This window comes from Lissotriton vulgaris, chromosome 8 (genome assembly GCF_964263255.1).
Source record: "Lissotriton vulgaris chromosome 8, aLisVul1.2, whole genome shotgun sequence".
Lineage (NCBI taxonomy): Eukaryota > Metazoa > Chordata > Amphibia > Caudata > Salamandridae > Lissotriton > Lissotriton vulgaris.
The window spans coordinates 669022110-669046988 of NC_141696.1; the positions used below are offsets into that span (position 1 = coordinate 669022110).

At 43.6% G+C, this 24879-nt stretch overlaps 1 protein-coding gene across 1 annotated transcript in view; it reads left to right on the plus strand.

Annotated features, from left to right (window-relative positions):
• The window catches only part of NIT2 (nitrilase family member 2), a 502164-nt gene that overhangs the window by 295289 nt on the left and 181996 nt on the right, over positions 1 to 24879 (plus strand). The gene's annotated exons all lie outside the window — the stretch shown is intronic.

Sequence of the window (24879 nt, forward strand, 5' to 3'; positions counted from 1 at the left end):
GAAGTCTGACTATCTAAATCCTGAATATACATTCTAGTTCGGAACAATAATTCGTACGAGCTGAAACCTTTTAGAGAATTTCTTGGCAGATTGTTAAGACTACGTTGGACACTTATTAAATGCTGGACCCACCCATCACCCGAACCTAGTACCTTTGCCGTTATAGATTGCTTTATGGCTCGGTTTTTTCTTTCCACAATCCCATTTCCCTCAGGATGGAAGGGACAAGAGTACCGCAATTCATTGTCCATACTGGTCATGGCCTCCTTATAAGCTCGAGAGCTAAAAGCAGGACCCTGGTCAGAATGTAGCATGGCAATTGCGTATGTGCCGATAAAGACTCGCAAATCTTTTATAACAGTTCCGGCGTCAGCCGAGCGCTGGGGCCACATCCAAATGAATCTCTTACAGGAGTCCACTGCGATCATGATTTATTTATAGTTACTATCCTTTTGTAAGGGACCACAGTGGTCCAGGTAAACACATCCTAATGGTTTATCAGAGATTAGAAGGGGTATCTGCGCCGGTCGTTTCACTGTCGAAACTTTCATTCTTTGGCATATTTCGCATTCTAGGACATATTTTTTAGTTTGTATTCTCATGCGCGGCCACCAATATCTCTGTTTTAATAATGATATTGTGGCGGAAACACCAGCATGTGCAGAAGGGAGCTCTTCGTGTGCCGCTGTAATTAGTCCTAACCTGTGTTCCATGTTTGGAATTACTGTATCCCCCACTCCAGGGATTCAAGCAAATGGAACATTATTCTCATCTGTTATGTATGAGTACTTTACTGGAAAGCCTTTCAGGAGTGTTTTTCTGTAATCTTTTACTGACGTACTGACAGCTTGCAGTATGTTGCTGTCTATTTTTGTTTTTGACCGGGTGATAGCAGCTACGGAAGCCGTTTGTAGAGCTGCCTTCGCGGCTTCATCAGCCAATGAATTCCCTGCAACGTGAACGCCATCACGTTGATGACTCAGTGTGTGTATCACGTGAGTCTTTTGTAGTTCTTTCTGTAAAAGAACTACTTGTTCCCAAAGCGTTTTATGCTTGATTGTGCCACCTTTTGCATCTTTGAACCCGTTTTCAACCCAATTCGGCAAGTATTCATTATAAGACTGAACGCAGTAATATGAATCGCACACTATAAGTGTGGGGAATTCACGATCGGTATTTTCAAGCGCCATCTTAAATGCTAGTAGTTCAGCTCGCTGAGCTGTACAATCTCCTAGAGATTGCGTTTTAGTGACCACTGGTCTAAATGTACCTTTCTGCCAACGACCTTTAACAATCGCGCACGCAGCACTGTAAGCTTGTTTATCCCCAACTGCGGGTTATGCTGATCCGTCTGTATATATTATACATCCGTAGTGTTCTAGAGGCAGGATTTCGGTTGGCCTAGGACATTCATATTCATATTGTAGAAATTCTTGTGTTTTTAGATTAGGATCAAATTCATATACTACGTCTGTTGCAGCAAGAGAATTAACCCATTGGATCCATCTCGGATGCAGAGCTTTAGCATTTGGGATGCTTGCTTTTGTTACCGCTTCTAGGGCTGGTATCGGTGTAACGATTATTATTCCTTTACCTTGTGCTAGGGCCCTTTCTTTTGCTTCAGCAGTCTGAACCGCAGTTAGAATTTTTTCAGTTGAACTGGACTTTATTTCAGCTTTCGTGTACAAATGTGATTTGTAAGCTATTGGTACCGTTTCTCCCTCATTAGAGGTAAGGTACGTGAATCCGCATCTTCCTGGAATGACTCGGGTTACAAGGTTGCATGTATTGTCACCAGTTTCTAATTTTGTTTTAGCTAACATGTCTGTTTGCAGTGATCTCAAAATTTCTGTGTTTTTCTGAGTCCAATTTATTGGTTTGAAATCAGGTTTTATTAATTCCTAGAGAGGTTTAACCCTCTCTGCATAATTTAGAATGTAAGTTCTTCCGAAATTCAGAAAGCCTAGTATTGATTGTAAATTCTTCAGCGTTTTGGGTGCTTGGAGTACAGCGCACTTCTCTAGGAAGTTGTCTGCTAGGCTTTTGCCTTCACTTGATAATTCGTATCCTAAAAATAGGACAGTTAGATGGGCAATTTGTGACTTTTTAAAGTTGAATTTGTAACCCTCTGCTGCGAACCCAAGTATTATGGTGTTCACTCTTTTCAAGTGAGTGTCCAAGTCGTCATCTGTGAGATAGATTTCATAGACATTAGATAATGCCTCATCGTCATACATTTGTAGTAACTCTGTTACTCTTGCTGAGAATAATCCTGGACTATTATTGAATCCCTGTGGGAGTCGACAGCCATTTTTCTGTGACCCCATTATTGAGAAAGCGGTTAAATACTTGCTTTCTGGTGCAATATTTTGACAAAAGAATCCATTAGAGATGTCTAATGTTGTTTTGTATTTTTTGCGAACTATGTTATTCATTAGTGCCACACTGTGCGAATTTTGTACCGCAAATGTTTTGCAAAATGAGTTAAGGTGTCTGTAGTCCAAGACTAGACGATATGAATCGTCTTGTTTGGAGACAGGAAACAAAGGATTGTTCATTTGAGAGGTGCATGTTTCAATCACCCCTTGGTATTCAAGTTGATCTAAGATCTCCCTGACCTGTTTTTTCGCTTCTTGCTTAATTGTGTTCTGTCTTTGTGCAGTTGGTTGATTTTTTAACTGGATTTTGTGAGGAGGAGAGTCCTCATCCCATCCTACATGATTCTTATATAATGCAGGTGCTTGAGCTACTGCCCATTTTCTTGCATATATGTATTTTCTATGTATTGGAATATGATTTGAGAAGGCAGGCATAATCATTTCTTCGCCGTGAGGGCACTCCCTGACAAACTCTGGTGGCCAGTCTTTCTCAGCTAATAGGATGTCATAGCCTTTTGAGAGGTTATCCCAAAACAGACACCTTACTTTTCTGGTCTTATCTCCCTCTATACGCAATGTTATTTTGTATATTTTATGAGGTTCGCTAACTCTGGTATCTGCAGTTTCCACCTGAATGTATTAATTTGTGTCCACTGTCTCCAGATGATTCATCTGGATCTTGCGAGCTATGGTCACTTCTGCTGCGCTGTCTAGCATTGTCTGTGCCCACTCTCCGTTTTTCAGCTGTGTCCTCAGTATCCTCGGCATGTTTGATTACTCTAATGCTGGCTACCTTCTTTCTTGGAAATTGTAATTTTTTACTTTGAGCAGGTTCTTTGTCTTTGGACTTGACGTGCTCTTCCCTGTGTTCTGACCGTGCTCTTCTTTCCGATTTCTGCGAAAAAGATCGAGAGGGAAGTGTATCAGTATCTTGATATCTATCAGGTTTTTTCAAATTATCCCTATTTCTAAGGTTGTATCTTTTCTCAGAGGGCTCCCTTTGGGGAGACTTGTGTTCTCCGTTCGGAGTTCTTTCCCTCCGCCGAGGAGACCTTCCTCTGGACTGGAATCTTTTTTTCTTTGGGAGTGGATTGTTTATTTCCATCCCAGCTCTTTTTTGGAGTGTTTAGATTATTTTTAATAAATATCTTTTCAGGATTTTCAAGTAGTTGGGGTTTTACCGGTTTCCCACCCAAACTATCTCTACCTATTTCTTCATAGGATTTTTCTATGATTCTGGCAAGTTTAATTGTTTGGTCTGCTCTATCTGTTTCTTTCAATTTTTGGCGGATCGTTTTATCCTCCAACGCCAATTGAACTAACTCTCTATATGCCTTTGTTAATTCTTTTATTTTAACTAAGAGTTCTTCGCTTGACATTTTATCAATGTCTGGATGTGGTGTGTAGCTGGCTAGAACCGGCCACGTTGCTCCTGGTCTACCTAGTGGACCGAGCCTGGTGATGTGATCATTATGTTTTAGGGCGCCTTTAAACCAGAGCAGGTGCTCTTGGTAATTTAGTGGAATTTTCACATCCTCGAAAGAAGTGTATTCATCTGGAGGTTCCTCAATTTTGTAATAGTGGAATTTGTGTGTGGTAGCGTTTGCCGCTGGAAAGTTTATCCATGAATAGAATACCTCTGTCTGCCGATATTAGTGTGCCTCTATTACGAAAATGACTGTACCACCTCGTGATGTCAGTCCGTTTTCTATAAGTTTTAGAGTTCTAGTTTTTCTTATGTTGACTGGAATGAGAATAGCATTCCGGTCATTCTGTAGGAGACTTGTGTCTTCCTCTATTATTTGAGCTGCCATTCTAGCTGCTTCCCTTTCCTCTTCACTATCTGGCATTTTCTGTCACAAAGGTTTTTCTGTTGCAGATCAAGTTTCAAGGAAACAAAAGATTAGGTGCACAATATTTTGGAACACTGTATCCTTCAACGTTGACTAAACCGAAAACTCTACATAGGAATCTCTCTTTCCTACTAAGTTCCGGCGGATTTTAACCTTTCACCCACTCCAGGCGTCTATTGGAGTATTTACGGGAAAAAGGGTCTGCGTGAAAAAGCACAACTGAGTTACTCTAACGTCTTGCGTTAGTTTCATCGCCTTACCAAACGTTGGGCACCATGTAGTGTAGTTCCTATTTTCCCTATAGGCCCTGCGCATTGGAATAGCATAAACAGCAGTGTAGACGTAGGACTGAGGTCATCTAGGTCTCTACTGACTATGTTAGACTTAATTTAGGTTTGCGCAAGCTAGCTCAGAGGTCACTGGAAACTTTCTTGAATGAATAGGAAGGGATCAGCTTCCCTGGCTCGTACAAGAAGGGATTCAGCTTCCGACAACCGCATAAACATGACAACTTTGCTCCCTCAGAATAAGAGTAAATCTCTAGAGTCGTGTGAAAACAATACACAGCTATTTCACTCAGTCAGATGTGAATACTTAGTTTCACCAGAGTGCAGAGAATAGAGAGACGGGCGTTTTCAATAAAAGGTATTATTTATTGAGCAGTCTTCCTTCTCATGCAAGAGAAATGAATTGCCACAATTGCAATACTTAATATAAAGTAAAGTACGTACAGTAAAAGGAGTATTATGAAATAATACTGTAAAAGCATGGATATGGTTTCTTAGCCATAAGACACTTTAAAATGGATAAAATATATACATACATATATACATAGGCTAACGTGCTCAACTGGTGCTTCTAAAATACGCCTACCCCGGTGTACCTGACGTAAGCCTAATACGTGGGAAGGAGTAAGTAAGTAAGTTTAAGTTAAGTTGGTTTTGCCAGGAATCTGATACAAGAATTCTCTCTAAGGGTTTAGTCAGCACTGTACCTTGGGAATAGAATGTAGGAGGTCTGGTATCTCTCTCTCAGGACTCGATATCCCAGTCACCCGCAAGGGTAGGCTGGAAACGCCGGGGCTGGATTTTCTCGGCAGGAGAAAAGACAGCGCCTTTCTCAGCGCGTCAAAGAGGAGGGGCAGCGTCTGTGGGCTCTTCGCATCTGCTGGGCTCTCGGCAAGTAGATTAGCTGCTCTGCTCCAAAACCACCACCGTGTGTTTGCTTAAGGCAACGTTGGTATATTTATACCTGAAAGGTGCCGAGTTTGACGTAAGGTTTGGACATAAGACGTCAATAAAGATGTCACTAAGAACTGGCAGTTCTTACAGTGCTCGCAGGAGTTCTATTACAAATCAAAACAAAGCAAGCGGGGATTTCCCAGGTTGCTGGAGGTTTGGTGCGTCGAAAGAACTCGTTGTGCTTTCTAGGAATCCAAGGAAGTAGCTTTTGCCGTGCCTTGGACTGCAAGGGCGATTAACTGAAATATGGATCTGATTCTTATGCCATTATAGGGATATTATTAATTATAGCCATACAAGGGCATAAAATAGCAATATTGATTCGGGTTCCTAGATAAAACACATCATAACCACCCCCTTCATGGGTCCCACCCATAGGAGGGACCTAGCAGGTGATCCAGCCCCTTGATTTGGAATAAAGGTAGGAGCTGTGCCAGAGCACATCAGATCATCCTGACTGAAACTTTGAAATGAAACTCTGGACCCTTTGACATCCTACTCAACGTAGAAGACTGAAGAATCTCCCTTGTGGTCAAGGAGTGGCCACCCTGTGCAAGCAGGCACCATCAGCGCATCAAGACTTTCTTTGCCGTTGCTCCCGCCGGAGCTCGAACGACAGAGACCGACAAGACCTGGACTCCCAGACTTTCCAACAGCCCGATCCACATTCCTAGCAAAGCTGAGACCCGTGGAGGCGACAAGAGACCTGGGATCGGCCATCTTGAAAAGTCAACGAAGTGCTTCCTGTGCAGCTTCCGAGGCACCCTCGACGCTGTGCTTTGGGGTTTGAGAAGCCCCAGCCCCGATCAGCCTGTGCTCCAAAGATCACCCCTCCACACTCACCGAGTGCTGCGTGGGGCCCTTTTGCACTTTTCCTGCTCGACGCGTTGTCCGGTCACTTGAACTGCTGGTCTGGGTGCTCCAGATTGGCCCTAGCTGCTCTGAAAAGGAGCCACCGATCTGACCTTCCTGGTCCGATCCAGAAGACATCTTCGAGTCCTCTGTGGGTTGCATTTGCCAAGGCTTGGTGACTCCGTTTGGAGAACCGACACCGCCAACAGTAAGAGCCTTCGTGGGACAGCTTGTGTTCACCAGCTGGTCATCCTCGATCCTTCCTGGTCCACGTGGCAGCGGAGACAAACTACTCGACAGTTCCTGATCGCAACCCGACATTGCCTGGTTCCGTCCTGGTTTCATCCTGGTCACTGGCTAGTGACCCAGACTCTGTCCCCTCTGCTTTCAGGTCCTCTACATCTTCGATCCACCCTTGGATCCAACCGGACTCTTCTCGCCTGGCCGCCTGCAGCATCTTTTCCTCCAGGTTCCATAGAACTTCACGAAGAAACCCAACGCACTTTGGCACCTATCCACCCGCTTCTTGTGGGTGAGGTAACGAGGGTACTCCGGTGCCCCTGTAGTGATTTACATCCCTACTGCCCTAGTTTCAAGTGGCTAAGTTCTAGTCCAGTCGGAAGTCTCCTAAACGTATAACTTTCTGATTTTTATGCACCATTGACCTTTATGGTAAACGCGGTTGCCTATAGACACTGCACCCGCATCCTGTGCGCCTCCTATGTCCTAACCTTAGTTAGTCCATAGTAGGCCCAGCGATTCCCAAGGCCCTAGGCCTTACCATTTTCGTGACGTGGTACTTATACCACTTTTTAGGTCGAGGGACCCTTAAGCTGCGAAGCAGCTTCCGGTCCGGAGATTTAATGTTACTTAGTAGGGCTTCAGAACCCGCCTCCCTGCCCTGTCTCTCCACCATTGGCTGGCTTCCTAAACGGAGGCCAGCCATTGGAGGAGAGAGCCGTCCCTCCAAAGAAGCTCCCTCTTTTTCGGATTTGGGGGCGTGATTTTTTGCGTTCTTTAGTCAGTGACGTTGTCTGTCACTCAGAACCACAAAACCACGCCGCCGAATCAGAACATTTTCAGAGTTGCCAGCCGCCATTTTGTTTCCTTCGCAGTGAAGATGAGCTGTTCCTCGCTGTCCTCTTGCCTTCTTACCCCTGATTGCACTCGTGTTTTTCTTTCTTGTCTTGCCTTCTCCCCCGCTGTCCGTGTATGTTTCCCGCCCCCTCCCGCTGATGAGGTCGCCAAGGCTGAGAGCCCGGGCTGCTGGGAAGCGAGACGGGCCGTGGGGAGCCGTGAACTGTCCGTGTATGTTTCCCGCCCTGGTTCGGCGCTAGCTGCCCGCTCCCAATGTCTCTTACTATGCAACTGCATGTACTGTACTGAAATGGCCTGGCAGCTCCATAAGCAGCTTTAACTTTGATGGATGGTGCAGTGCTCGTCCCCCCTCCCTCTGCCCGCAGCTCTCCTCTGTCCCGCTCCCCCCCTCCCTCTGCCCGCAGCTCTCCTCCGTCCTGCTCCCCCCCTCCCTCGGCCCGCAGCTCTCCCCCCTCCCTCCGCAGCTCTCCTCCGTCCTGGCCATTACTTCCCATGAGTGGGGTGGTAGATGGTGAAGGAAGGGGGGGCAGTTGCAACACTGTACTGCTAAGTAAAATAATCCGGCGGTTTTCAGAATTTTTCTTTACTGCGAAAGAGGACAGACTCATCTTCAAAGGGGGTTTCGGACCTTAATACTAAAGGAAGGGACGGGGGTGGAGAAGCTACAGAAATCCGCGTGTCATTATTAAGAGTGATCCTAAAGGGGGCGTCACGGGGGTGAACACCCCTCCCCCTCTATCCTGGGCCAGGCTCTCTGCCCCACCCCCATCTCTGCGGACATCTTGCGGAAAGAAGTGGTTAAGGATGTGAAAAAGTCTGCACACCCCATGTTCTGTGCATCACTTTTCCGGGGTAAACTCGAGAAAGGGGCCCAAGACTAGAGCCCTGCTAAGTGTGGATGATTGTTGCCTACTTCGCGGGCGCAGTTTTACATCTGGGCTTCTTTCTCGGATGGTGGCAGATGTGCGAGGGTGAAGGTTGCGATGCACTCGAAGCCACGCCCACCCCCCTCAGCTTATTGCACACCCAGCTCTGACGGGGTCTTGCACTAACCCGCTTAAAAGAATGGATTTATACTTGAAATACCTCAATCCGCAGATTGGCGCTCTCCTCACAGCGCACGCGTATTACACGTCATCAGCAGCTGTGACACAGTTTATCAACAAACAGGGTCGGTGCGAGGTCTCCGCGTGTGAGCTGTGCGTGTGTGTTTTAGTAAATCTATCTCACACAACTCTCTTTTCAGACTTTCAGTGTCACCCACAGTCAACGGAACAGATTGTATTGGCTTTGTGTGGATGAAAGGCAGAGTCACCCCTCTGCCTATTGAAAAGCGTTACCCTTTCAAAGTTTTCAGCAGCAAGTGCAATATCGAAACGTGAATAACGTTTGTGCAGCCGACGTTTAACTGATGGGCGCGGCAGCTCTTCTCAGAATGCTTTGGCTTTTATTTCCGACAGAGATGCAAATGTTTACGAGGATTAATCTCAATTTAAGGCCAGGGATCGCATATGAAGCCTGTGGCTATAATTTGGTCCTCATTACAAGTTGGCCCTTAAGTTTCTATATATTGTGTACAGCTAATTATAATATATGTTGGAATTGGATGTATGACGGTACAACGCGTACCGTCACAACGCATCCCTTTACCACGCATCCCTTACAACGCAAGCCGTGGTACGACTTGCGTTGGGGGTGCGGATTTTGAATAGTATAATTTACTATTCTAACACCAGTCCCCGTGGACCCTAGGGAAGGTGTTGGGATAGTAAATTTACTATTTTTAATCCTTTAGCGCCCTCCAGCGCAAGTCGTGGTAACGACTTGCGTTGTAAGGGATGCGTGCTAAAGGTACCGCGTTGTAAAAACTTTGTGGTAAACGATGTTTACTGTTGGAATTAGGAGCATTGTGATAAAAATCACACCACCAGTTTACATTTTGGCAGGTCAATCTTGCCTTTATTTATCAGGTAAAAAATGGCAAGTAAGTACTGTGGCATGCAAGTTTTGCCGCGGTAAGCACCTAAATATGCATGTTACTGCCCATTATATGGGAAAGATTTGTAATTCGGTGGTATTTATTACACTCGATAAATTACGACTCACCGGATTTGATCGGGTGCAAGAAATATTGCACATATTACCAGCCCACTTGTAATGAGGGTGATAGTGTCCTATTTTGTTCCTTGCACATTGTAATTCTTATGTTTCGAAGCAGTCAAAATAGTTTCGTTCTATAAGGGTTTCACGCCGAACAAATGCGACACCTTAAATTGATATATTTCATTCTGTTCTGCCCACAGAAGAGCTCTGGAATTTAGCTGGGCATTAGTGAGGCCTCCTAAACAGCAGCGTCAAAGGAATCTAATAAACACTGCTAAATTTGAATTTCACCCACAAAGTTTACTAACTTTTCTAATTAACTAAACTTTCCCTTTAGGAGAAAATTCCACACACTTTTTTTAGCAGAATTTCTTCACGGGTGTTTTGTGTGGTTGTTTCTCGCAAAAGCTACCATTTTACCATGCTTGCAAACTTTTGAAAACAGGTTCTAGAGTTTTTATAAGAAAATATATGCAAATGTGCACATCCCTAGGCAGAATACTCCAGACCCGCCCACTCATTCAAGCAACACAGCACATCAGCTACAAAGAGAGCTCTGTCTCAGTTGCAGACCACACCTGACAAAATACAACTCTGACTAATGTGAGCACATGGTGCGTAATTAAGCCTCGTCCCTGCAACATTTTCAAAACAGTCCATCTAATACCGTACATGACACTCCACTGTATCACTACAACACCAAGATCATGTACAGCATTAACCTGCTTGCCAGGCTGAAAGCAGTCATCAGTCGCCAAGAAGCATATTGGTAAAGTCCATGTGACACATCTGTCACCCACTCACATACAAACACTAACTCTTCATAAGAATAAGTACATGCTAGCAAATAACTAACACAGCTACTTAAGGGCGAACTGTTAGTTCAATAGCAGATAAGCGCTGTCTTCATGATGCAGAGTAGTGAGTGCAGAGTAGTGAGTGCAGAGTAGTGAGTGCAGAATGCAGAGTAGTGAGTGCAGAATGCAGAGTAGTGAGTGCAGAATGCAGAGTAGTGAGTGCAGAGTGAGTGTGCAGAGCAGTGAGTGCGCAGAGCAGTGAGTGCAGAGTGAGTGTGCAGAGCAGTGAGTGAGTGTGCAGAGTGAGTGTGCAGAGCAGTGAGTGCAGGTGCAGAGTGAGTGTGCAGAGTGAGTTTGCAGAGCAGTGAGTGCAGAGTGAGTGTGCAGAGCAGTGAGTGCAGGTGCAGAGTGGTGTGTGCTGTTGAGTGCAGAGTGCTGTGTATTGGCAATGTAAATGACAATGCCATTTATTTATGATTTAAAGAAAAAAAAAGAAATGTCATGAGCAATGCCAATAGCTCTACCTTTAATGATGACGAGACCATTGCATTGTAAATGCTTGTTTAATATATGGTTTGAGGGGCCACAGGGCCTATCCATAATTATGCAGCTTATTGTATGTTGTACTGAGTTCTTTGTTTAACGCTTGTGCTTCTGTGCTCATAAAGAGTATAGGGGATTATTCTAGAAATAAATACATATATTTTGTAATATATAACTTGTGTGGTGTCCTTTCATTTGGTATTTAAAAGGATTGCATATGGTAAAACAGCTCGCTTCACATGGCCTCTTGAGTTTAGCCCAAGACTGCTTTTTTCCATGCTACCCCTAGGATAGCTGGTCTATAAGGTTGACTTACAACCAATCACCATAAGGGTCGTTTGGACTGGTGCAAGGTGCTCACTAGAATAGTGATCATCATATACCAGGCCAACTTCTCACAGTAGTGCATTCTTTTGCTCTTTTTTTGGCAGAATGTTGTCCTGTTATTTGTTTCTATTCCTCCCTTTTGTCATTGGGGGATTGGTTTATAGGTGCCTCTGTGTCCTTATGCTCTGGTTGCTCCAGGTTGGGGCTACCTTCAACCCCCCCTTCCCTCTTCCCCCTTTCAGTGATAGGGGTTCTGGCCCCTATGCTTCTCTGCTGCCCTCTGGGTTGGGGTCTTTTGGCCGGGCCTCTACCCTTTGTTTCTTAAGGGGGATGTCACATTCTGCACTGGGGCTGTTCTAGAGTTTGTTGTTCTTTGTTTGTCCCGGACTGGTTCCCCATCATTGTTATTGATTGGCATTGTAGTCCTGCTACATGTTATCAGGACATTTTTTCATATGTTCTTTGTCTCTAGGGGGGGGTGCTATTTTCGTACTGGCAGGGTTGTTGATCAGGGCGGTGCTCTGTTCTTATTCTTTTCCTGTCCTTAGGTGCTGCAGTGTCTGGCACTGCCCCTTATGGTGTTGTTCCTCACCATTCCTTTTCTATGTTTCTGCTCTTTCGCATGCTGTTCCTATACTGTTCCCATACTGTCAGAGTTTAGTCTGATGGCTCCGCACTGTGGCGCGGAAAAGTTCTCCGAAGAAAACTGGTGTAGGCTCGCCAGGGTGGGACTTATGTGACCTTGCTGACGTCACATACGCAGATAACATCAGGGCGGAGTCATGTGATGCCGTCTCACCGGCGCGCAGGGATGCTGGCCAAAACATTTTCCGGATCTAGTCTCACACCTGGGGATAATTCTACTTCAAGGAATCTGCGGCTAGAATCGTCTCTACCAGATACATTGTTACCGAAGGTAAGTAACTCATATTTCAGAGGTTGAGGCCGTCCATGGCCACAGGAGACAACTAGTTAGTGTTAGCCAGCAGAGCTACAGTGGGGGTTCGACATCGGGCCAGTCTTCCAACCGTAACCACTGCCCCTCCAGCTGTGGCCGGTGCAGAAATGTCACATTTTATATTATTTATGCATTTTTGTATAGCGCAAACTTTACATGGACATGCATAGCAGACCGCTATGACTACACTGTCAGAAGAGACCAGCCCAAATCTTAAATTACGGTTAGGAGAAATGAACGCAGAACAAGAAGGCCAGAAAGCCGGCTGCACTCCCTAGCTTGAAGAGCTTGGGAATTGTGCGTGCACGCGCCGGGGCAGCGAGGCCTCGGGGGCTTATGCAAGTGAAAGTACCCCGCAAGTCAAGTACGTTTGTAGTGCTCCAAGGAGCCCCCTCCTTTTAGAGACCAAGGATGGATGGCTTGGAGGAGTAAACAGTTTGTTGAATATTCCTTATTATGAAATTGCAGCAAACTGAGGATCGGCCTCCTCAAACCCCAGAAGTGGTGAGCATGACATGACATCGGCCCCCACTGCGCCAGACTCCATCACACAACCTGACCTGGCTGATATCTCCGTCAGGTCAGGTCTGAGTGTCGCGCTTCGGGGCAATCAATTTCCAATGTGGAACATCGTAACTGTCAGGGACTGTCCGGCACTATGTCGGGAACACAGTCAAGGACTTAGGCAAGGACTGGGTAGAAAACGTACACAGAAAGAGTAGTACAGTGCTGCCCAGGAACACACAGGAAGTCAGAGGAGAAAAAGGGATCCAAAGTGAAGCCTGTACAAGTGAACTAGATGGCTAAGACTCAAAGGATGGACACTCAAAAAGCAATTTAGCATTCAGAATACCTACACCTAGGATAAACGTGCAGACATATATATATATTCACTGAAAAAACCATAGGTTTCACACCAGTTATAGTTAGCTGGAAATTTTACTGACATAAAACCATTAAAATTCCCACGTTATAGTTAGTTGGACTCACTATAACTTGCGCGCCTGCAATGCACTGCTGATGACGTCACATATTACATCACTCATGACATGGTCAGTGACATCACTCATGACATCACTGATGACACCATCCTTGTGACAGAGTGACAGACCTCCTTTCAGTGTAATGTAACCCTTGAAACACATATTCAAAAATAGAAACTAACATTTTCATAAAAATGGAGATACCCATACCAGTTACAACAACCAATTCAGTAATTCCACCATCTAGATACACATCCACTCATTCACCAACAGTTCTATATAGTCACTCATACATATACTCACTCATCATATGTAGTGATACACCTATACATCCTGTTACACACCGACAGTCATCCAAAAGTTACTCACACACATAATCACACATGCAAATAAACTATTGAACATCCATTTATTTGCATATACAGATATACACACACTACCACCTTACTTCTAAGGAAACTTACACATACTTACTCTCTTAAACAATCACTTATAGAAACACATACTTAGTTAAACAAGAACTCTTTCAATCTCTCACTCTCACATATACTCACTCATATACATCAATACTCACATATACTAGATTAAAACATATGTAGTTACTGATAAAGACACTAGTGAGACAGTGATTCACTCACTAACACACACATATACACACTCATCCACCCATACAGTCCTGCACATATGCTGTCTTCAAAACACATACAAACAGTGAGTCAGTCATTGATGCATCTATGTGCTAAGTAACACCCCCACCAAACCATACAGACACTCATACTGATACTAAAAAAACATCTAAAATCGAAACGAAAATCGTTAATTACCGCGTTTGGAGCGGGTCATTTTCCCCGAAGCAGCACTGTAGCGGCCATCTTGGGTTGGGGGGGGCTGCTCAGAGGAGCTGCACACGGTCTAGTCGTCGCAAGGACGCCAGACCGGTATCTAAACGGGCCATGTTGACGCGCAGCGGGCACGCGCGGCGGGCTCGCCGGAGCACCGCCGGAGTCACGCCAGAGTCCAGCCCGTCTGCGCCCGTCCGCGCACAGACGGGCGCAGGGGCTGGGACGGCTGGTCAGCGTCACACTTACCTCCCCGGGGAGCTGAAATCCTTGAATAGAGGTGAGCCCGTGGTAGACCAGGCGGTCTCAACGCTGCTTAAACACTATGGTATATCCCGGAACGGTAGGTGTACACCTGCCGTGGGGAAACATCCCATCTTAAAAATAGCTAGTCTGAACACCCGCTCGCTTCACTGCCACCATCTGGAGGTATATAACATGCTTCAGGACAGTGAGATCGATGTCCTGACCCTCTCGGAGACCTGGACGGATGAGAACTCACTGCCGGATATCATTGCCGCTGTTCCAAGCGGATATGATATAATGTGGCACAACCGCCCAGGGGGCTCACGGGGGGGCGGGGTAGCTATCCTTTATAGGAAGACCTTGACAGTGGAAAAGTTAGTAACAGAGACGATCGACCTAGCCGATTTGATCGGGGTAAAGGTCACTGTAAACAATGTGTGCTGGGTGATTTTGTCTGTCTATCGCCCGCCCAAGGCAACCCCAACATTCTTTGACCTCTTCTGTCCTATCATATCTGACTTCAGGTCAAGATATACAAAAATCCTGGTAACAGGGGATTTTAATTTACACTGGGACAAACCCAACTGGGACTCACCCATGCGTCAGCTAGACACTTTAATGTCTGCCCTGGGTTTTAAACAGGTGGTGGATGCTCCAACGCATGTAAAAGGCCACACTCTCGACCTCATGTGGACTACAGACGCTGCCCTAATATTTAGGGAGGCAGCGCCCTGTGTCTGGTCGGATCACCATGTGGTCTCATGTGATATCCCCCTTAACAGTGGGGCTGTTTGCAGCCCACATGGGTCTAGGAAAACGCGGAAATGGGCTGAAGTCAACCTGCTGTCTTTGACCAAGGCTCATTTGGCCCCTCCCCAGGCCTCTGAGTCGGACTGTAACCTGGACCGAGAATACTCCGACCTAACGAGATGTATGACTCGAGCGATCGATCAGATAGCGCCAGTGAGAACACAGCAAATAAAGGGATCAGGGAAAGCTCCCTGGTTTACACCACTCTTAAGGGAAACCAAAACAAAGCTAAGGAGACTAGAAAGGTTATGGAGGAAATCCAAGCAGGACGTAGATAGGAATATCTATAAGGCCTCCCTCCACCAATACAAAAAACTTATGATCCAAGCTAAAGCGGACTACTTTGAGTTGCGCCTAAGTAAAGCTACTAACATCCAGAAAGAAACCTTTAAAGTATTGGCCGAGCTGAGTAAAAAGCCGGACAATGCTAAGGCCCCTTTTGACTGCAACACCTTCCAGACCTACTTCCTGGAGAAGGTGAAGATCATTGTCCAAGAGATGGAGAGTGTGGCGGCAACAGGGCCTGCGACTAGCCTCACATCTAAAAATGCGAATGACTGCTCCTTTGATGTGTTTCCAGAGATGGATGCACTAATTCTGGAACAACTGATGGGCAAAATTAAATCTGGCTCCCCAGCTGATTCGTGTCCACCTGAGATCTTTCGCATCGCACGTCCCTTATTAGAGGAGTATATCATCTCTCTCCTCAATAGATCACTAGGCATGGGATATCTGCCGAATGAACTTAAGGAGGCGCGGGTAAGACCTCTATTGAAAAAGCTGGGGTCGGATCCTGCTGTGTTAAAAAATTACAGACCCATCTCCCAGCTTCCCTTTCTCTCAAAAATCCTTGAGCAGCACGTTCTTCAGTCCCTGTCCTGCTATCTGGAATCTCACCACCTACTCCATGATAGACAGGCAGGGTTTCGAGCCCACCACAGCACCGAGTTAGTGATGCTCTCGGTGCTGGATGATCTAAGAGGTCGAGCTGACTGTAAGAATGCGAGCGCCCTGATATTATTAGACCTATCAGCGGCGTTCGACACTGTCAGCCATGCTTTGCTCTTGGATAGATTGAAGAACTTTGGGATCAAGGGCTTGGCTTTTCAGTGGTTGGAATCCTTCCTTATAGGAAGGACCCAAAAGATACAACTGGGGGATGAAACATCAGAGGTGGGGATTTTGGAATGTGGGGTACCGCAGGGGTCTGCCCTGTCCCCGCTTCTATTTAACCTTTACCTGCAACCACTGATTGCCTCGCTAGCTGCGATGAACTGTAAAGTTTTTAACTACGCCGATGACACGCAGCTACTGCTAAGTATAAACGACACCACGGAGGCACAACTCCAATCCCAGAACATCCTGAGGTTCACGGTGCAATGGATGACGGATAACCTTTTAAAAGTCAATCCTGACAAAACTGAGATCTTGGTTATCCCATCCACTTCTTCACCTTGGAGTGACCTTTACTGGCCTATGGAGTTGGGCCCTGTCCCAAAACCAAGCCTGGCTGTGAAAAGTTTAGGGATTAAACTGGATGCCGACCTGTCAATGGCTGCTCAGATCGCATCGGTGGTAGGCAGCTGTATTAATATCATTCGGCAACTGCGGAAGCTATCCCCTATCCTTTCAGAGCCCATGATGCGATCAATAGTGGCTGCCACCATCATTTCCAGAATCGACTACGGAAATGCTCTCTATCTTGGCTTACCGAAAACCCTTACCAACAGGCTCCAGGTCTTGATGAATGATGCTGCCCGCTTGATCTTTAGACCTCCTAGGAGGTCTAGAGCCACTCCCCTACTACAAAGCCTACATTGGCTTCCAATTAAAGAGAGAGTGGAATTTAAGAGTTTGTGTACAGCTCATAAGGCAATTTACGGTAAGGCCCCAGCCTATATCAAGGAGCGCCTGCAGCTGTACTGTCCGACGAGATCACTTCGGTCCTCGGACTCGCAGCTGCTGACCTGCTCTCGCTATAGGCTGGCGACGAAGGGAGGGAGAGCTTTCTCAGTACTGGTTCCCCAGTTGTGGAACAGTCTGCCTGGAGGGTTGCGCGAAGAAGGAAACCTCCTAAGATTCCGAAAGAGCTTAAAAACACTATTGTTTAGGAGAAGCCTGAGCATAGCATAACCGGAATGCTGCTCTTTGCTCTGACTTCGTTATGTTGTTGTCCTGTACCATCTTTTCCTGGCGCTTAGAGGCCTGCAGGTGATTAGGCGCGGTATAAAATTAAAATAACAATAACAATAATAACCCATATACACACACATGTAGCTACTCACCAACCCATGCAGCCACTTCTACACAAAGTGAAACACTGATACAAATATTTAAATATTTAAACAATACTCGCTAATATACACTTAATAAGCCAGTCAACCAATCAATTTTTTTTTTTAAAACATCCATTAAGACACTTATTTAAACATTTATTCTTCCATCGACCTTTACATATACATATATAAAACATATTTATTTTTCAGAAAGACACACATTCACTGGATGGTGTCATCAGTGATGTCATGAGTGATGTAATATGTGACGTCATCAGCAGTGCATTGCAGGCGCGCAAGTTGTAGTGAGTCCAACTAACTGTACCTCCAAGTATTTCTTCAATGCCAAAACTTCCCAAGATTTATTTATTTCCTTTTTGCTCAGTTTTTCCCAAACTCGAAGTTTGCCCTTTACATCCAATTTCCCAGTTGTGTTTTGCGTTTGCACATCTTTTTGTATTTGATCCTTTACAAACATTGATGTCAAAAATTCTTGTCTGTTCACTTCTCTTTTTTCCAATTTGTCTTTCTTAGAGTGTTATTTATACCATTTTCTGCTGTATTGTACGTTATTATTTACTTTTTTTGTCTTGGCGAGACCCTTTGTTCGAGACTTTAAAGTTGCATCGAATTACCTCTCTTTTCAAAGCTTTAGTTTCCTTCTTAGAACCATTAGCATCTGTTCATGGGCTTCATATGCAATATCTCGACAAAATGAGCGAAGGTTACAAGTGAATCTAACTACTAAAATGAAAAGAGAAATAGATGAACGAATCTACAAATGGACAGCTCAAAAACTAATCGATGAAGACGAGAGAAAATACTTAGTGGGGGACCATCCAATTATGGCCACCATTTATTTCCTCCATAAAGGGCACAAAGATGCTGTGCAACCCCCGGGACGACCGATAGTCTCGGCAAATGGATCCTTATTAGAGCCAATGGCGAACTACATAGACTATTTTTTGCAACCTTTTGTAGAAAACCTGGAGTCTTATATCAAGGATACTAGCGATATCCTTAGAAAGATTGAGCAAATTACTTGGGATGGCTCATATTACCTGATCACAATGGATGTCCTCTCATTGTACACCACCATAGCAAATGACATGGGTATAAATGCTTGCAAATACTTTTTACAAGAAAGAGACATACATCTAAGTGACCATAATCGAATGCTGCTGGAAATGTTGGAAATTTGTCTTACTGGGAACTTCTTTCTCTTCGGAGATGAAATCTACAGACAGTGCAACGGAACAGCTATGGGTTTTTCCTGTAGGCCAAGTTATGCCTGCCTCACCATGGATGGTGGGAAAAGGAAGTGGCATGGAATATTGAAAACAACAAGTATGTGGAAAAAATTGTTCAGTGGTCAAGATTTATTGATGACCTAATAATTGTGTGGAAAGGAACAGCAATAGAATTCCAGGAGTACTTTGATATACTGAATACAAGTATGGAAACTCTAAAATTCACTTACCAAATGGAAAAAAGTAAAGACATCTTCCTGGATACAAAAATCTACATAAAGGACAACAAAATTGAAACCACTCTTCATCGCAAAACAAACGCTACAAATGCCACCCTACAAGCTGACAGCTTCCACCAAAAATCATTAATCGAAAGTATTCCATACGGAGAATTTCTCCGAATACGCAGAATCTGCAGTGAGGAAAATGAATGGCTGAAGCATAGCACCAATACAGCAAAAAGATTTAAAAATCGAAAATATAATGCCGGCACGGTAGGAAATTGTTGTAAAAAAGCAAATGAAAAGACAAGAATTGACAGCTTGACAATAAAAACAAAAGCAACAGCAAATCCAACAGAAATAAGATTTATCACAGACTATACCCAAAATTCCAAAATGGTGAATTTAATCCTAAAAAAGAACTGGAAGATTCTAAAATTGGATGGCACCATTGGTGGGAGATCACCCAATTGTTCCATAAGGGGGGACTGGAAAATGCTAAAATTTAATGGCATCGACCAAGTGACAGAAAGCAAACGAGGAGGCAATTTGGAAAAAATACTCCGTCAAAAGGAATCTCTACATATTTTAAAATTCAGGACAATTAACCCGTTTGGTTTAAATCAGTCGGAAGAGTTCTATGTGCACCTATAGCACAAAAACGCTAATACCATGAAACAGAAAATGTTAATGCCATATATATATTAAATGATATCAAATTATAACATATCTTGCACATGTAGCGGTGAAACAACTGTTTGTATACTATATTGAATTAGCAACTAATGGGGTTAACCATTAATGTGTCTGAAAATGATATGCCGATTACTGATAAAATCCCTGCTTAGGTTTTGATAGTTTGCACGATTTGTATTACCAACAATAGGCACATACTACATGTCCCACAAGCCTTAGTGGCAGGAAATGATGCAATTGTCCTTTTCAAACTTGTTTAAATCACGTGAGAAAAAAAAACTGTTGTTAGATGCCGTGATCAAGCAGCTGCTGCTGCGGAACGCATCGGATTAGTTTGTCTTGTTAGAGTGACCGTTAAACAAATGGAAATGGAATGAAAATATAAATAAAAAGAAAACCTGACTAAGCGATTCCTTTTGGTGAGTGCGACCCGTCTTTCTGGGCTTCCAGAAGTGTGCCAAAATATTTTAACGGCGTGGTCCTGCCGTTGGAAACCGCACCGCTAAGAGATCGCCGGTTATGCAGGGTAATTGGACTAGAAACGATATATATATATATATATATATATATATATATATATATATATATATATATATATATATATATATATATATATATATATATATATATATATATATATATATATATATATATATATATATATATATATATATATATATATATATATATATATATATATATATATATATATATATATATATATATATATATATATATCCTACTGGCGATAGCCAGTAGGTATATATAGTTTGGACCTAGCTACCATTCGAAATCCGCAACATTCTATTGGGAATAACTTTGGCGCCAGTTGAGGAATTTGCGTGTAATTTTCCAAAATTTAGACCAGATCCGCTCCTCTCCTTCCCTGGAAGTTTTTGGGGGATTCGTAATGCGGGGGCCGAGAAAAAAGGGGGGTCCCAAAACGTGTTTTCCCCATGTTAATTTCCATAGGACGATTAGACACACCTACAGCCCGAACGGCTGAACGGAATTACACCAAACTTTGAAAAATTGTAGGGTCTGGTACGCAGAAGTGCCTTTTCTATATTTGGTGAAAATTGCTCCAGTGGTTTTTACGAAAATTAACTTCAAAAACATATATGTATCTATATACGCGCTTTGAGCGCTTACAGGTACGCGTACCGGGGAGCACACCCGGCATGACACGGAAATGCGCGAGCGGAAAGCTGATTGGCTCTCGGGTGTCTGTGAACATTCCAAATGGTCCGGAGAGTCCGCCATCTTGTGTAATTGACTGTTTACTTGACCAATTTATAGTGTCTCACTAAATATAGTGGATAGGGACTAAACTGGGTGAATATCTGTATCACTTTGTCAGTTGTTGTGTAAACTGGTTCTGCAGTTGGTTACTAGCTATGTGAAAGTCTATATTAGTTATTGATTAGATAACTGAGTATTTGTATGGGAGAGTGAAAGTGTGTGTGGTTCAGTGGGGGGTGTGTGACGGTCCAAAGATGTGTGAATAGTTTATTCAGTAGATATATGAAGTTAAAATTATATGTTCTAACAGTTTGGGTGAGTGAATCTCTTTATGGGTGTGGTGATGAGCAAATATATTTCTCAATGGTACATGTCCAACAAACTAGAAAAATAAAAGGCAGTGTATGTGTCAGTTGTTGTATATAAATAAGTATACATAAGACTCAATGATTGTGTGAGTGACTGTATGGCTAACTATGTACTTGTAATAATGATTTTATAATTCACTAAGTATGACTTACTATCTAAATAAATAGATGAAGTGGTGTTTGTATAAGTGTGTAGTTAAGTAAATATGTAAGTGATCCATTCTTTGCATAAGTGAGTAGGATGACTTCATATGTGAATAGGATGTGTGCTGTTGTTTAATGTCGATATAGGTGTAGAAGTATTTTTGATAGTGTTCTATTGTTCATTGACAGCATGTATGAGTGAATCTACAGGTAAGTGATTAGATGTGTGTATACATCTATAAATCACTGAGTGGGTTTTTAGATACTTGTATTGCTGTGACAATGGATTCAAATATGATACTCTGTATTTTACAAAGAGTGATGAAAGATTTTACTTGTGTATGAAAGGGTGTATGCGATTGTCAGGTGGATGATGTCATCAGTGATGTCATCAGTTATGTCATTTGAGATGTCATCAGTGATGTCACTGACCATGTCATGAATGATCTAATATGTGACATCATCAGCAGTGCATTGCGGGTGCGCGAAATATAGTTAGTACAACTAACTATATAGGAACAATTTCAATGGTTTTGTATGAGTGACACTCCTAAAACTTTGAGTACATTTCAAAGGTTTTTTAAAAGCTAATTCCTAACTATATAAGGCCTGAAACCTATGGTTTTTTTCAGTGAATATATATATATACATATATATTTATTCACTGAAAAAACCATAGGTTTCACACCAGTAATAGTTAGGTGGAAATTTTACTCGCATAAAACCATTGAAATTCCCACGTTATAGTTAGTTGGACTCACTATAACTTGCGCGTGCAATGCACTGCTGATGACGTCACATATTACATCACTCATGACATGGTCAGTGACATCACTCATGACATCACTGATGACATCTCAAATGACATCAATGAAGATTTTTTAAATGCTAATGCCTAACTATAACTGGTGTGAAACCTTTGGATTTTTTCAGTGAATATATATATATATATATACATATATATATATATATATATATATATATAAAATTTCTATGGCAAAATGAAACCCCTCATTTTGTTCCTTTTCAAATTAAATGTATTAAGTGTTACCACTTTATTCCAATCAAGATGACTTCAGGTGTGCCATACGTTTGTCATAAGTAAGACTGTTAGCGTTCTAGTTGTTCTTTAGAACACTCTGGGACATTCTGTCATTGGGCTATAGTTGGGCTACATCTGGCTGATATTTGGGCTACATTTGGGCTCTTTTGTCTCTGGTGGCCATCTTGGGAGACTGCATATCAGAATTTTGTAATGAAATATAAGAGGATTTGAGAAGTCACTCAAAATGGGCCCTAATTTTTCTTTCTTCAGCACTAATCATAATTTCTATGGCAAAATGAACCCCCTCATTTTGTTCCTTTGCAAATTAAATGTTTTAACTGTTAACACTTTATTCCAATCAAGATGACTTCAGGTGTGCCATACTTTTGTCATAAGTAAGACTGTTAGCGCTCTAGTTGTTCTTTTAGAACACTCTTGGACATTCTGTCATTGGGCTATAGTTGGGCTACATTGGGCTACATTTGGGCTCTAACATATATATAGCCCAATGTAGCCCAATATATATTTTTTCAAAGTTAATTTTCGTAAAAACCACTGGAGCATATATCTTGAGACATAGCAAAGGCTACCAGTCCCTACAATTTTGCCAAGTTTGGTGGAAATCCATTCAGCCTTTCGGGCTAAAAGGGAGGTCGACCGCCCTATGGAAATTAACATGGGGAAAACACGTTTTGGGACCCCACTTTTATCTCGGCCCCCGCTTGACGAATCCCCCCCAAACTCCCAAACTTTCAGGGAAGGACCGGAGCGCCGCGAGGCAAATTTGAGGAAATTTTCAGGCAGATTCCTCAACCGGCGCCAAAGTTATTCCCTATAGAATGTTGAGATTTTGCATTGAGAAAAAATCCTAACTATAATTACCTACTGGCGACCGCCAGTAGGTAATATATATATATATATATATATATATATATATATATATATATATAAGCACACACAGCATTAACAATAAAGGGAATGTGGGGTAAAGCACTCGGGAGCTCCACATGGTAAGACTGAAGCTCAATAAGTTCCTGGCCCACAATTGCTGTTACAGATACTGACTGCAAATACCCACATATAGGATATACATGCAAAGGCAGGGTCTGTGGAGCTGATACCTATGGTGATGTTTTAAATGTAACACAAAGACAATACTCACAGTGCACAAGAAACACCACCTAGGTTGTCAGCTGTGCCCACGGATCCTCATGATCAAACAGGAACACGCAAGGTAGTAACAGCAAGGGGGGTAGAACTAAATACAAGCACAATAGATAAGGAGCTAGCAAGGAGGAGTGGGAAGGGAATCACAGGACACTTGGCAGAAAGCAAATAATAGAAGCAAGACAGCAGGAATGAAAAGACTGTAAACTAGGAACAGGAACCAATGAAATGGGAGGAAAAGCAAGCACTGGAAAAGGATATACAGAAGGGGAGGCTACAAGGTTATACTAGAATAGAGTTGAATCAGGAGTCAAGAAAACACAGTAGCACAGACGGTTGTGCTGGAGCAGTAACAAGAATTGAGCAAAAGCTCAAATGTCAAGGTAGCACTGCAGGCAGTGCTAGTTCAAGGAAACATTAAATAGCTGCAGTTCAGGAAACAAGGAGTCCAGAGAGCACTGCAAGCAGTGCAAATCAGGAACAAGACATAACTGAAGCTCAGGAACAAAGAATAACTATAGCTCAGGAACTCCAGAAACAAGGTGGCACTGCAGGCACTGCTAATTCAGGCACAAGGAATAGCTATAGCTCAGAAATCAAGGAACATCGATTAACTGTAGCTCAGGAATCAAGGAACATCAAAAGCTCCGGAAAAAAGGATCGGTCTCACCGGAACACAGCGAAAATAACCAACCTTGGCCTGAAGGTAGCTGGGGCTTAAGGTGTGAGCAGGCTAGCAGCAGCCAGCCACATGTGATATGAATTCCTCCACCCATCCTTGTCCTGCAGGGGTGGAGATGAAGCAGTGAGCAGGTAATTCTAGGTAACAGTGTCAAACATGACCAGGCTGCCTTCAAGCATGAGCAGACTGGCTAGCAGCAGCCAGCCACATGTGAGCTGAATTCTTCCACCCATCCTTGTCCTGCAGGGGTGGAGATGAAGCAGTGAGCAGGTAATTCTAGGTAACAGTGTTAAACATGACCAGGCTGCCTTCAAGCATGAGCAGACTGGCTTTCACAAAACCTGGCATGGATTGGGAAAGGGTGGCAATTTGCAAGTTGAATCCAAATGACTTTAAGTCAGTGTGTACATGAAGAGGAGAGTCTTGAAGCTTATTATAACACTGGAGAGCCCCACAATTCAGCCCTCTAGTGGTGGGCACGAGAATGCAGGGAGCAAGTTGTGACAGTAACAGCTTGCCAGCAGGAGCTGCTGCTAGCACAGCCAGCCCAGCCAGCGGGAGCAGCGTGCATGCCATAGTGCGCAGCCAGCCACTCCAGTGTTTAAGTACAGTAGGCACAGCGCTATCAGCTTTATAGCGGAGGCGCTATGCCTATAATGCGTGACAATGCATTGCTGAGGCGTATCAATATGGTATGCGGACCACCACACTGAAATGCGTTAGTCTAACGCCTGATGCTTGGTACTTGGCAGGACTGCCT